This window comes from Xyrauchen texanus, chromosome 38 (genome assembly GCF_025860055.1).
Source record: "Xyrauchen texanus isolate HMW12.3.18 chromosome 38, RBS_HiC_50CHRs, whole genome shotgun sequence".
NCBI lineage: Eukaryota > Metazoa > Chordata > Actinopteri > Cypriniformes > Catostomidae > Xyrauchen > Xyrauchen texanus.
The window spans coordinates 16,838,262-16,852,672 of NC_068313.1; the positions used below are offsets into that span (position 1 = coordinate 16,838,262).

A 14,411-nucleotide genomic window follows, 5' to 3' on the forward strand; every position below is an offset into this window, starting at 1 on the left:
TGTGTGTTTATGTTTGTGTCTTTTTACATTTTCATGAAACATTAAATTATTTTGACTGTTCAGCTGGTTCCTGCCTCCTCCTTGCCCATTTTAAACCTGTTAAAGAAACAATTCCAATAATCATAATAATAATGAAAATTCAGCGTTATATTATATTAATCAACCTGACGTGTCCCACAGAAATAAATTTGTATTATGCAATGTTCAACTGGGTTTAAAAAACAATCTGAGAAATGGCTTTGCACACCTTGTTCATTCACAAAAATGCATTGTAAAAACATATTAAGGCAAATAATGCTTTTTATTAAGCTACTATGAATCATTGTATATGAAATGTAAATATAAAAGTGCATGTCAATGAAAATGATTTAATTAATTTCTGCTTTTTTATTTAGTGAAAAACCAATAATTTTTTAATAGATTTTCATTTAATGTCTTTAAAATATTTAATACTCTATACTTGGCTACAATGGACATTTGGATGAAATTATGGTTCCTCTGAAAAAATTCTCAATCGGTCAGATTTTTGTCTGACAGGACCGTGGCATCATCGTCCCATGTCTGTCTATGTGTGAGCGCACAGTTGAATTCCCTGACGTGTGCGCTTCGTTCGGTCTTGTTTCATGTCTGGAGCATGGTGTCTGGATCCTGACCCTTCTGTCTGGTTCAGTTACGGTTTTGGTGTCGGGATCCGGACACTTACGTTCCATGTCTTGTACTCTATTGGCGTGGGTGCATTGTGCTTGTCATCTTGGCGGCATGCACTCATGTCAGTAATCTCGTCTGTCTCTCGTGACCGCGGACGTGTGTTGCACTAGCTTTGTGCTGCGCACCTGGGCCGTGAGCTGTCTTCCTGTTGTGCTGATGTTCAATCACTTCGATCTGAGGTTTTGAGTTTGTGGGTGGCCGAACTCTTGCACAGGTGACCTGTCTTGTTTTTGTTGCCTGTTGCATGCATCGCGTGGCGGTTGCCTCACGGTATACGCTCAGGTTCTGTTTAGTGTGAGAATGCGTGACTTCACTTTGTTTGGAGTTGCTAAACATTCCCTCTTCTTGTTTGTGTCATGAGCGTGTATTGCCTTATTATCTTGGCAATGTGCGTTCATGCCATTCAGGTGTTTCATTGTCCTGTGAGAGTACTTGGCTTTGTTTTGTTTCTGTATCGCCGCATGTCTCTTTGTCTTGCTTCATACCCCACCTCCTTGTTTGTCCAGTGCCAGATCATCTTGTGTGTCTTATGTTACTCAGTCGGTCTTGTGTCTCCAGTCTGTCTAATTTGTCAGTCTTGCCTGTTTGTTTGTCCTGTTCTTCATCCCATCACTGTCCGGTTGGTCCTGGCTCCCTGTTTCCCTCTGCTCCATTTGTTTTCCCCTACAGGGTTGTTTATGTTAGTTTCCCCCTTGTGGGAGATTTGCTTAAGATTTTTCCCTTTATGTTAAAATAAATTATTGGTTCCCTTTACAAAAGGCTTCACTACAATGTTGCGCTGCTAAGCGCTACGGGGAGACACGTCTTAGTGTGACCAGCTGAATATGTATGCAACATGTCAATGAACATTGACTGGAATTTATAACCTCTGCCGATGTAATCATTGGACGCACCTGGCGCAGTGGCTATAAATAGATGCGTCACCGGTGCATCATCACATTTCGTCTTCAGAGCCATTCTGTTATGTGTGCTTTCACAAATCTGTCAAACTTTCTTTCCTCTGTTAGGAGTTAGATTCCGTTAGACAGTGTGCAGTTGATACCTTTTCTCCTTTCTGTTTCCTCTGAAAAGAAAAGAAAATACATATATATATATATATATATATATATATCGGTCATTTAAAAAAAATAAAAAAAAGAGAGAAATGACTGAGAATCAGGGCAAACGATGCGTCTCCCTGTCTCCGCTTTTTGCCCGAGACGGACACGCATCAGTTTTGTTTAATTTGTTTGGAGGAAGAGCATGCTGCTCTCGCGTTGTGGCAGGGTGGGTGCGAGCATTGTGATCTGCTTTCGGGCAGAGTGCTTCGTGCTCGCCTCGCTCACTTCCGGGAGTCAGCGCCCACACTTCACTCGTGGGGCTCTCGCATGGATCTGGCGGAGGAGCGGGAGACGGGTTTTTCCCTTTTGCCCGCTCTCTCCACAGATCCAGCCGGTCCTTCCCGTGATCTTGAAGCACGCTACGACGCCTCTTCAGTTCATGAGGAAGACCGCGACTCACTTGGTTCAGCGGAGCTACCCACCGCCGGGCATTCCGTGCTTGATAAACCAGCAGAGGAATTGCTCGACGTGGTTTCTCATGCTGTGGCCAAGCTTAAATTAGACTGGCCACGACAACAAGAGACCCCCAAACATTCCAAATTGGCAGATAGATTTTTGTCTGGTGGCCGGGGGAAGGGAACGCCTCATCAGTCCCTTCCCTTCTTTAATGACCTCCATGACGAGCTTTCTCATTCATGGAAGAGACCTTATACTTCCCGTGTTCACGTGCCCTCGACGTCTATATATTTGACTATCGTGGGTGCTGAGGCACGGGGGTATTCGATGATGCCGCAGGTTGAAGTGACACTTGCGGGCTATCTCTCACCAGGTTCGGCGTCATCAATGAAAAGACCCTCACTCCCCACGAAGCCGTGCAGGACCACCTCCACTCTAGTGGGGAAGGCATATCAAGCGGCGGGTCAGGCTGGTGCTGCCCTGCACACCATGGCTGTCTTGCAGGCATACCAGGCCGATCTGCTTAACGACCCGACAAGGAAGCATTTTCTGAGCTTCGTCGAGCTACGGACCTGTCTCTTCGTGCGACCAAGCAGACAACCCGTGCTATTGGCCGGTCTATGTCCGCATTGGTCAGCACGGAGAGACATTTATGGCTCAACCTATCAGGCATCAAGGCCAAAGATAAAACTTTTCTCCTTGATGCCCCAATTTCGCCGTCTGGGCTTTTCGGAGACGCTATGACGACGGTTATCTCCAGGTTCCAGAAGGCAAAAAGCCATGAGGGAGCGTTTGGGCAATTCTTCCCTCGCCGCACTCAGGGGGCGGGGCCATCGGCCACCCAGTCCCACCCCGGTGCTCTTAGAAGAGAGGCTCAAAAACAGAGCATGGCGGGCCGTGCTCCCCCTCGTCAGGACTGGGGAAAGGCTCATCGCCCCCGACAGCCTCCAAAGCAAGATCTCAGGGCAGTTATCTCAAGGAGGAAAAAACCCTGAGTGTCTTGCACTTAACCCAGTGGGGGTAGCTCCCCTCGGGACGGGGCGCGTGTTCCATTCACTACGCCCCTCCCGGTACCCTCACGAATCCTCTCCTTCCCCGCCGCCTCTGGCATTTTAGGAAGCAGAGGTTTCTAACTAAAAGTTGGGTGTACCGCTGTTCCTGCCTTATTTCAGGACGCGGAACACCTGACACCCCCTCAACAGGAAGTGTTCAAATATAATACCCACCTCATAGATCCCGGCAGCGTGGAAACTTCTGCCGGATGTATTCTTTTCTGTGGGTCTTATAAGGGCGTCAGGATTTAATTAACTCGCCGTTTTTTCCATACTTCAACAGTATGTTCCCACTACTGTGAACTGGATTTCTTCTTATGTAAAAAGAAAAATCAATCTCCTGGTTAAAGGGGCCACGGTATGTGTTCCCCTTCCAGAGAGAGAGTTAGGCTATTACACTACATACTTCCCGTTTCCCATGGAGGGTGAGGGGTGGCGTCTGGCTTAGATCTTAAAGCTTGAACTACCCGTGGGTGTTCAAGTCCAAGATGATGCCTGTTAAGACGGTCGTGTCTCAAGCCCTACAACTCGTTCGGCTGGTCACCATCAATCTTATGACGCACTTCTATACTTCATTTAGAAGTTCTGCCACAACATGGAAAGTTCCTGTGGTTCACTTTCGGGGGCAACGTCTTCCAGGGTCAGGTTCTTTCTCTCAGCCTAGCCCTTTTTACCCGCACATTCACAATGCATGATGTAGCGCTGGCTCCTTGCGACTCAGGGGCATCTGCATTCTGAATTATGTAGACGACTGGCTGATCCTAGCGCAGTTACAGGAACTGGCAGTTCAGCACAGGGACATCGTCTCAGCTCATCTGTTTCTCTGGGGTTGAGGCTCAACGCCAAGAAGAGCATCCTCTCTCCCACTCAGAACACTGTCTATCGGGGCATCGCATGGAGTTCAATCTCAATGCGGGCACAACTGTCTCCCGCTAGTATTGAGTCCATTTAGATCACCCTGAGCAAAGTCAGGCTAGGTCAAGGTTGCACTGTTATCAGTATCAATGATTTCCAGGTCTCAGGGCTGAAGCGTCCACAGTGATCCCTCTGGACCTTCTGCTATGAGACCGTTTTTGTTGTGGCCAAAAGCCAGGGGATTTCTTCCAAGGGCCAAGACCCCTAGGCTAAATGGGGTTACGCGCCTCAGGCTTCGTTCCCTTTCTATGTGGTTCAGACCCCGGTTTTCTGCCTTGGGTCCCACTCTAGGTGCGTCTTGTTGTCGCAGGCTGCTAATGACAGACGCCTCCCTGATGGGCGGGGTAGCGACCTTAAGTGGTCATCCAGCTTAAGGGGATAGGAGGGTCGTCAGCTCGGTTGTCACAGTCACTGTCTCGGGTTGATGGCTGTATTTCTGGCCCTGAAATACCTCCTCCTGAGGCTGCCATGTCTTGGTGCGGGTGGACAATGCAGCGGTAGCCTCTTACATAAATCATCAAGGAGTCCCACGTTCTTGTCAGCTGTATTTCTGACATGTTGGGTTCTCCTTAGGGCCCAGGGCAAGCTCCTGTCACTCAGGCAGTTATATCCCTGGATGCCCGTATATGGGAGCAGATTTACGGTCCAGACAGAAAATACCAACGGGGGAATTAAGAACTCCACCCTAAGGTAGTAGTTGCCCAGAGTTCACCAGCAAGGGTTTTTTGCCTCTTACTGATAGCACCGCGCCGGCCGAACAGGGCTTGGTTCTCGGAGCTAATCTCTTCCCTCGACGGCTCGCCTTTGGCGGTGCCGAACAGGAAGGATCTTCTGTCTCAGGCACAGGGCAATGGTTCATCCCTGCCCCAAATTGTGCAGTCTTTCATGTTTGGCCCCTAAGGGTACCAACTGAGGGACACAGGGCTCTCTCCTGAGGTTATCGACACCTTTTTTAAATGCCGGGCTTTTTCCACTTGGAATAAGTTTGGTTGAGATCTTAGGGCAGAAGAGGACCTCTTCGCCTCTATGAATAGCACAATGTCTCCTCGACTTCTCCCTGAAATCACCCAGCCCCCTTGGGTCTGGACGTTAAAACACATACTTGACCCAGAATGCGTCTGTATGCGTTTCTTTCCCCGGTTTCTCTGCTCCCGGGAGTCTTGGCAATGTTCACCAGCAAGGGTCTTGCCTCCTATTAATGGCACTGCGCTGGCTGAACAGGATATGGTTCTCGGAGTTAATATCTCTCCTCGACGGTTTGCCTTTGGCGATTCCGATCAGGTAGGACCTTCTTTCTCAGGCTCAGGGGGCATATTCATCCCGGCCCGAGTGTGAAACCTTTCATGCTTGGCCCCTGTAGGGTACCAACTGAGGTTCACAGGGCTTTCTCCTGAAGTTATCGAGAGCATTGCAAGTGCTAGGGCTCCCTCCCTTGGAACTGATCTGGGTAAATTTTACAGGGCAGAAGAGGACCTCTTCGCCTCTGTTGATAGCGCAATGTCTCCTCTACTTCTCCCCGAGTCACCCAGCCCCCCTCGGGGGTGCTGTTCGTGGTGCCGCATACATGGCACAAATGCGCCTGCATGCTTTTCCTTCTAATAAGTTCAAATTACAGAACCAGCTAACTGCCAGGTTGGTTGGTCCTCTCTGCGCACATTCATTAAACTTTTATGGTCTGGATGTCCTTGCCACTCTAGGTTCTTACGCCCTTGAGTTGACACTGAACAAGTCTGTGATGCGGAAGGCTGGTCCTCTCTGCACACATTAATCAAATTCTCTTGATTTAGATGTTTATGCTACTCCGGGCTCTTACGCCCTTGAGTCGACATCTCAAGCTCATGTCTGAGACCTCTCGCGTTTTTGTGAGCACACCACAACCGTAGGGGTCCGGACAGCCCCAAGTGCGGCGGCGTGGGTATTGCGTTCCCCGTAGCGCTTAGCAGCGCAACATTGTAGTGAAGCCTTTTGTAAAGGGAACGTCTCGGGTTACATGTGTAACCCTTGTTCCCTGAAAAGGCGGAACGAGATGTTGCGCTGCTTTGCCGCACTGGGACGTCCCAGGACTGCTCTTCAGACGAAATATCTGATGATGCACCGGTGACGCATCTATTTATAGCCACTGCGCCAGGTGCGTCCAATGATTACATCGGCAGAGGTTATAAATTCCAGTCAATGTTCATTGACGTGTTGCATACATATTCAGCTGGTCACACTAAGACGTGTCTCCCCGTAGCGCTTAGCAGCGCAACATCTCGTTCCGCCTGTTTCAGGGAACAAGGGTTACACATGTAACCCGAGACGTTTTTTTAACTCTGTGATTGGTTCCTGCCTCTGCATTCATGACACAATATAGAGATATTTATAAAAAATCATCAATAGGCTGAAGATATAATTTTGTAAGACATATCACCCAGCCATTCTCAGTACTAGCAATGAGTTGCAGTTGAAAAGAGTAGGTGGGGCTCCTTTGATGGCCGAGTCGATTTTCTACAATAGTGATAATGAAACATCTTTAGACCTGAACAGCCTGATTGATTCTAAACAGGTAATTTCCTAGTCTTCTTTATAAATTAGCATTCACATGCCATGTTATCAACAAATTAGTAAAAAGTACCACCCGTGTTGCTTGTAACAGTGAATTTGGTGAAACAAGAAACCATGATTTTAGTTCACTACTTTGTTCTGGGATTTTGTTAAATGTATGATAAATTGCCAGATATTTATTTAATTGGTTGATATTTTCAATTAAGATTATGGTAATGTAAATATGTAGCCTTCTGGTAAACTATATGACAAAGACAGTTTTGTTCTATTTTGTATGGAGTTTTATAAACTAGGTTCAGGAGGAGCAAGGTCATTTAATCTGACCAATCACATCACCAGAGTAAGCATTGGGCCCCATCCACTGCCCACGAACAGACCCATGCAGTGACTCGGATCATCGGATTCAACTCCTCTGCAAAGCATTCGCCTTCATCAGACAAGCTCTTCCATACAAACAATCTCGTTATTTAAACAGAAGCTGCCACAGCAGCTTATTTGTTTTTGCAGTATTGACAGCTACCATGTTAAGTGCCTTTCTCTCTATGCTCCATTTGCAGAAGCAGTTTATAGCGTGAAGCTGGCTGCTCTGGAAGACTCTGTATACATGTGAAACAGCTCCCTGTGACTGCTCATATGTCCTCTTATCTAAATTTTCCAACCAGAGCAGTCCATCACGTGAGCAGCCTCCAGAAACGTGCACCGTTCCGGCTTGTACCACATGATTTCTATGAAAGTTAAATTTTTTTCTGAAAGCAAGAGAAACAAAGATTAACTATTCAATTCAGTCACCATTTCAACCTCATTACCTCGCCGCACAGCTTGTTTAGGGAGTGCTCTATCCAGCGATTCCAGTGTCATATTCTAACATGAATAACACGATCGTTCTCCGTTCAAAGTGCCCTTCGGAGTGTGATTATTCCATTCAGAACACAGGGGCAGACATGCAACTGCAAACTCCTTCCAGTCGACTGATACTCTAATTACAACATCTTTTCAAACCAACGCAGACATTTTAGCACAAGCTCGCTGCCGTGCAGCACTCGCTCTGACCATTCCACAGCACACTGCAGTTATACACAGCCTCTGTCCAAACAGACACGAGCCGAATTCAGCTCTGCAAAAGCGGATCACGCGCCACGTCCCAACTCGTTCATAATCATTCTGTAATGCGTCTCGCCTCCTCTCAGCATTCAAGCTTATCTTGCCACACAGCCCCGATAACACAAAGCAATTGCTGCTACAAATCTTCACTCATCTCTACACTATAACATGAATTTTCCTCCTATCTTCAAGACAAACAGGAAAAATCAATCCATTATTTTATTTTACAGACAGTCTTCTGTACTTTTTTCCGAATCACTGGATTACTAGCTTAATTTACAAGCTTGACCAAATAACTTAATCGCTGCATAATTTTTACAATCTGTAATAATTTTACACTCCACCCAAGTTTACAGTAACACGTTTAAATCAATGCTGAATGATTTTTCTTGGCCCCTTTCTTTACTCCAATATTTCAGTTTTTCTGTAGAATTTATTACAAGTCATCGATATAAACAAGTCATTTTATTAACCACACTACTGCAAACGGTGCTCATATAGTATTTATTACATCCAACTCCCAAGCATACTCTTACGATTTTATACATCCTCATTAAAACAAGACGAGTCACCCTGTGCCAATACTATAGAGTAATGAAACAACCCGCATTACCTTGGAAAACAATCTACAAAGCACCAAACCATATATGCTTAAGTTAATAAATATCAGACTGCGGTATTCATCTGGGCACTCAGTTTCAGGTGCTTCTAATTTCATGACAAACCAACTTTAAACGACATTGTTCTTATGCACATGCAAGCATGTTTCCTGACATTGTTTCACATATGTTTGACATTTAACCTATAAAACAATTGTTTAGGCATCCGCAGATGCTATGTTTACCACGTTACTATGTTTTCTCTTGGCTCAATACTTCCCTAAGCAGCTCAAATGTGCCGCAACTGTGGAGTCTTTTGGACTGTGCAACTAAACCTCCCATTACTCTGCAAACAGCGCACACGCTGTCCAAGTGCTGCAACTGCGGTGTCTTTCGGGCTGTGTGACCAAACATCCCACTGAACTGCAAAAAGTGAAAATACACCGTTCAAATACTGCAACCGCGGCATCTTAAGGGCCATACGATAAACAGCGCAATTGCGCCATCCAAGCACCGCAACCGTTCATGTGCCACAACCGCGGCACATCTTTCAGACCATGCGTCTCAGCTTCCATGGCTCCATAACCCATATTATGCCACTTATACCAAATTAACCATCACCCACCTTGCAACTGACAACAATCAGGCTGTTTCAGGTCTTCCCTAAACAGTACACCATAAAGCCTGCATCTCTGCATCAATCAATCAATTTCATTCTAATGAAATTTCCACTGTTTACTAGGCCCGTTTCCCTTGTTATACATCGACAAACATTCCAAATGTTTTTTCCAGCATAATCCGTTCCTCATGCTGACCACCAGAACCAATACTAGGCTACCCCTCACCATTGACATGTGCATCCGATGTCTAAATACCCTTCGCCAGGGCTACATATCTCCAAACACCTCAAAAAACACTAGATGCAATGTTCATCCTCACCTTCTTCGGCTTCCACCGACGTTCGGGAACTCCCTAACACAGCAAATTGGCCCAAGAATCCATCCCACCATTTCTGATCTCCATATCATAGACCACAAGACAATCAGATATCTTATCAGAGGGCATCCAATTTTTATTTCAACCTGCCCACTCCCATCCATCCCTTTCAATCACAGTCCAAAAAGGCCTGCCTGAGCATCAAATACGATTACAGTTATCCAATGCTTACCTTCCATACCAACCGTCTTCACATTCAAAATGCTTAATAAACCCCCATTAGTTAAGCACAATACATTCAATATCAGAGTCATGGGACGCATACCTTATCTTTGTCAAACCACCAGGCCAGCCACACCATTTAGGTGTTGCAGGGGACTCTCCGGCCAACCCGGGAGCCCCCAGTCTCATATTGCTGGATGGGCCTGCCTAAAAACTCAAGGGCTCTCCCTTCTGATGTGCAGCAGGGGGTTCTCCCATTCAAATGCGTGCAATCTAAGTCATGTTTATTTGAATCATGGTGTCCCCCTTTGAAGTGCAGTGAGGTCTCCTTGGTTTCGGATGCAGTGAGGCCCCCACATTGCGTCTGGGGGGTCAGGTAGCCTCCATTTAGAGCGATCCTGCCAGACCACGGGGATGACCCCTGTGGTAGGGTGTCGCAGACCCGTCCAACACAGTCATGCCAAGGGCTCTCCCCATTCGATCTGTGGCAAGTGATTCCCTGTCCGAACGCAGCGTCAGCCATTCACGTTCATTTTTATTGTTGCTCCATTTTTCGCAGCTCTGGATGACCCCCCCCCAACCCCCCATTGAACGCAGTGAGGTGCCTTCCTGTTTGGCCGTGGCTGGGCTTGCCTGCTTGAGTGGCTGCCGAAACCTCTCCTAAGGGGCTCGCATTGTTTGCCGCACGAGTACACCCATCGAACAACCTGGAGGGAGACTTAAGGTCAGTCTGGGTGGTTAGGATTCACACCTCCGTCTGGGGTAACCCTGCCCAACCACGGGGGTGTTCCCGGTATTAGTGCATAATGATCCCCCCTGCACATTTACTGCCACTGTCCCTTCAGTGCTTAAACCGGAATTCACCTAGCATAAGGCTGCCTCACCTAGCGGCCCCGCTCGAGTCTATCTTCTTTGGCATTTATAATTAATTATAGTTTGTTTTTTATACTCTTCTAGCACTCAATTGAAATTCGGTTGCTCTGCTTGCATTGTTTTCTTCCTTGGATTCATCACTTCTCATTTGTAAGCAACTTATGATAAAAGCATCTGCTTAATAATCCTCCTAAATTAAGAAAAAAATATTTGTACATTTTATTTCTTATGTGCTGAAATTGGAAAAATAAAATTAATCTTACAGATAAGACTGACAAGAATAATCGCCCCGTGCTCCTCTCCAAGGCCTGTAGGATGACGTCATCACTGACCTCCAAAGCCTACAGCGTCGCTGTAGAGGCCGCCTCCACCCTGCATGCAATGGCCCTCCTGCAAGTTCACCAGGCAAAGGCACTCAAAGATCTGCACTTGGATAGTCCTGACCCTGACTTGTTGCAGGATCTGCGCTCAGCAACCGACCTCACCCTCAGGGCCACGAAGGTCACAGCGTGGACACTTGGGCAGCCGATGGCCACCCTCATGGTCCAGGAACTTCATCTTTGCCTTGTTGAGATGCGGGATGTGGACAAAACACGCTTCCTCAAGCCCCAGTCTCCCAGTTCGGTCTATTCGGACTTCACCCAGCAGTTCTCAGTGGTGAAGAAACAGACGGAGGCCATTTCCCACATCATGCCCCACCGCTGCACCAGCGTGGGCCGTGCTCTCATTATCCGCCTGGAAAAACTCACCACAAAATGGATCAAGCAGCATACTTCATGCAATTGAGCCAGGCTGACTTATCGATTAGTGAATTCTCCCACTTCTTGAGCACCGAAGCCTGCCACACATGTTTTGAAGATTCCACCCTGAAATTCATATACCGGATCGGACTCACAGCTCGCCAGTGGAGGGATTTGCCAGAGACCAGAGATTACACATGGGAGGAATACGTAAAGCTAATATTAAAAACTCTCGCTTCAGAGGATCCTCTTTCTCAATTCCGATCTCAGCTTCCGAGCCTTCCACACCTGTGTCCGCTCCATGCCATGTCACAGCCAAGTCTGAGTCTGCTCCATGCCATGTCACAGCCACGTCTGAGTCTGGTCCATGCCATGTCACAGCCACGTCTGAGTCTGCTTCATGCCATGTCACATTCAAGTCTGAGTCTGCTCCATGCCATATCACAGTCAAGTCTAAGTCTGCTCCACACCATGTCACAGTCAAATCTGAGTCTGTTTCACACCATGTCACAGTCAAGTCTGAGTCTGCTTCACGCCATGTCATGGCCACATCTAAATCTGCTCCATGGTATGTCACAGCCAAGTCTTGGTCTTGCTCCAAGCCTCCCGCAGCCCCTGTCTCAAAGCCTTCCCTGTCTCCAAGTTGAATGATCCGCCACTGATGTCGGTGCATAGGGCCACGAAAACCCTTCCTCACAAATTGTCAGTGCCCGTGCCTGCCACGGCCAATGAGCCAACGCCATTCCTGCCACGGCCAATGAGCCAACGCTCACGCTTGCCACTGCCAATAAGCCAATGCCCATGCCTGCCAGAGCCAGCATTGCCAGCCTCATCTGTCCCAGAGCCAGCATTGCCAACTTTGGCCATGGCTTCGAGCCTCCCGCGGTTCTGCCTACCATGGCTTCGCCCCTCGAGCCTGCAACGTTTCCACCTTCCACAGTTCTGCCCTCAGAGTCTTCCACAGCTCCAGTCTCTAGTCTGTGGCCACCTCCCAGGCCTTCTGACCCTATCTCGACCCTGTGGTCGCCAACCAGGCCTCCTCATCTAGTCCCTACCCTGAGGTGGTCTCCTGGGTCTCCTGGCCATCCGCCTGATCTGCTTTGGTCTCCTGGGTCTCCTGGCTATCCGCCTGATCTGCTGTGGTCTTCTTAGTCTCCTGGCCATCCGCCTGATCTGATCTGGTCTCCTGGCCGTCCACCTGATCTGCTCTGGTCTCCTGGGTCCCCTGGCCATCCACCTGATCTGCTCAGGTCTCCTGGGTCCCCTGGCCGTCCGCCTGATCTGCTCTGATATCCTTGGTCTCATGGCCATCCACCTGATCTGCTCTGGTCTCCTGGGTCCCCTGGCCATCCACCTGATCTACTCTGGTCTCCTGGGTCTCCTGGCCATCAATCTGATCTGCTCTGGTCTCCTGGGTCTCTTGGCTATCCGCCTGATCTGCTCTGGTCTCCTTGGTCTCATGGCTGTCAGCCTTATCTGCTCTGGTCTTCTGGGTGTCCTGGCCGTCCGCCTTATCTTCTCTGATCTCCTTGGTCTCATGGCCATCTGCCTGATCTGCCCTGGTCTCCTTGGTCTCCTGGCTATCCGCCTGATATGCTCTGGTCTCCTTTGTCTCGTGGACATCCGCCTGATCTGCCCTGGTCTCCTGGTTAATCTGGCCATCCGCCTGATCTACTCTGGACTCTTTGGTCTCTTGGCCTTCCACTCGATCTGCTGTGGCCTCTTTGGTCTCCGCTGCATCTTGCCAGCCTTCCTGGGGGGTTCTCTCATGATTCACTGTTGTGTTGCCTTGTGTTCCACCCATGTTCCTATGTACTAGTTCCCATCATGGATGTTTCATTTGTTTTATGTGTCTAGTTCCAAGTTCTGCCTTGTTCCTGTGTTTACCAAGGAACAAGGCAGGGGTTCTCTCATGATTCACTGTTGTGTTGCCTTGTGTTTCACCCCTGTTCCTATGTACTAGTTCCCATCATGGATGTTTCACTTGTTTTATGTTTCTAGTTCCAAGTTCTGCCTTGTTCCTGTGTTTACCAAGTTATTTTATACTTTGTTTATTTTCTTTATTATATTGTTCTTGCTGCATCTAGATTCAGCTCTCGTGACTTACATCCAAACTTTAGAGTATGTTGTATTCATGAAAATAAATGTGCAAAAGCCATTTTCTAGTCACACTCCAACTGCCAATATTGTTTTGAAATAGTTTCAATGTGACTGCTAATTTACTGCTAATTCTTGTACATGCTGACACCATGAGATAATGAATTATGGTTACAATGGAACCTGTCCTTAACACCTATAAGCAGTAAAACAATTATTATTATTAAATCATGAAACAGCTAAAATGTAAAAGGTAACCTTTCAGCCTTCATTTATTATGCTTAGAAACTCACATCATTTCAGGGGTATTACTAGGAAAGGGTAAAACACCTTTCCATGACTTCAACAGATGGTTTATGACTACTATATATCATCATTAGATCATTTGGCCACTAATGGCCTCCAGTCATCAGGACTGAGTTTTAAACTGAGCATGTTCAAAAGCTTGTAAGATCTTTACCATCAAACTTGTCTTAGACAAAATAAATTAAGTTGCTCTGACATAATTTTGGGTTCAACATCACCCGATGCTTTTCAGATCAATATAAATAAATTTTGTCCCTCTGGTCAATAATATAAACTTGAAGCTTCAGAAATGGAATTTACTGTCCCTGTCTTTAGCAGGATGAATTGTTTGTTAAAAAAAAAAAAAAAAAAAAAAATGTTTTGCAGATTATTATATCTGGGCTGTTTCAATGCCAGACAATCTTTTTAGCAAAGTCTTTTTTTCAGTCAATAAATAGAAAGATCTCATCATTAATATGAAGTGGCAAAATATAGATTTTTGGTCATCTAATGTTAGATGGGCTTCAAGCCACCGTGTCTCACACCCATTGTGAAATACATCAATACATTAGCGTTGTTTTGTTTAAAAATGAATATGTACTTGTTTTCTTTGCATTATTCGAGGTCTAAAAACATTGCATCTTTTTGTTATTTTGACCAGTTGTAATTTTCTGCAAATGAATGCTCTAAATGACAATATTTTTTATTTTGAATTTTGGAGAAATATTGTCAGTAGTTTATAGAATAAAACAAAAGTTTCATTTTACTTAAACACATACCTATATATATATATATATATATATATATATATATATATATATATATATATATATATAAGCTTAT

The 14,411-nt window shown here is 46.5% G+C and overlaps 1 pseudogene; it reads right to left on the reverse strand.

Moving 5' to 3' along the window:
• LOC127631665 (transmembrane protease serine 5-like) overlaps positions 1-12,990 on the reverse strand; it is a 40,024-nt pseudogene extending 27,034 nt beyond the window's left edge.
• Between the last annotated feature and the right edge of the window lie 1,421 nt (positions 12,991-14,411).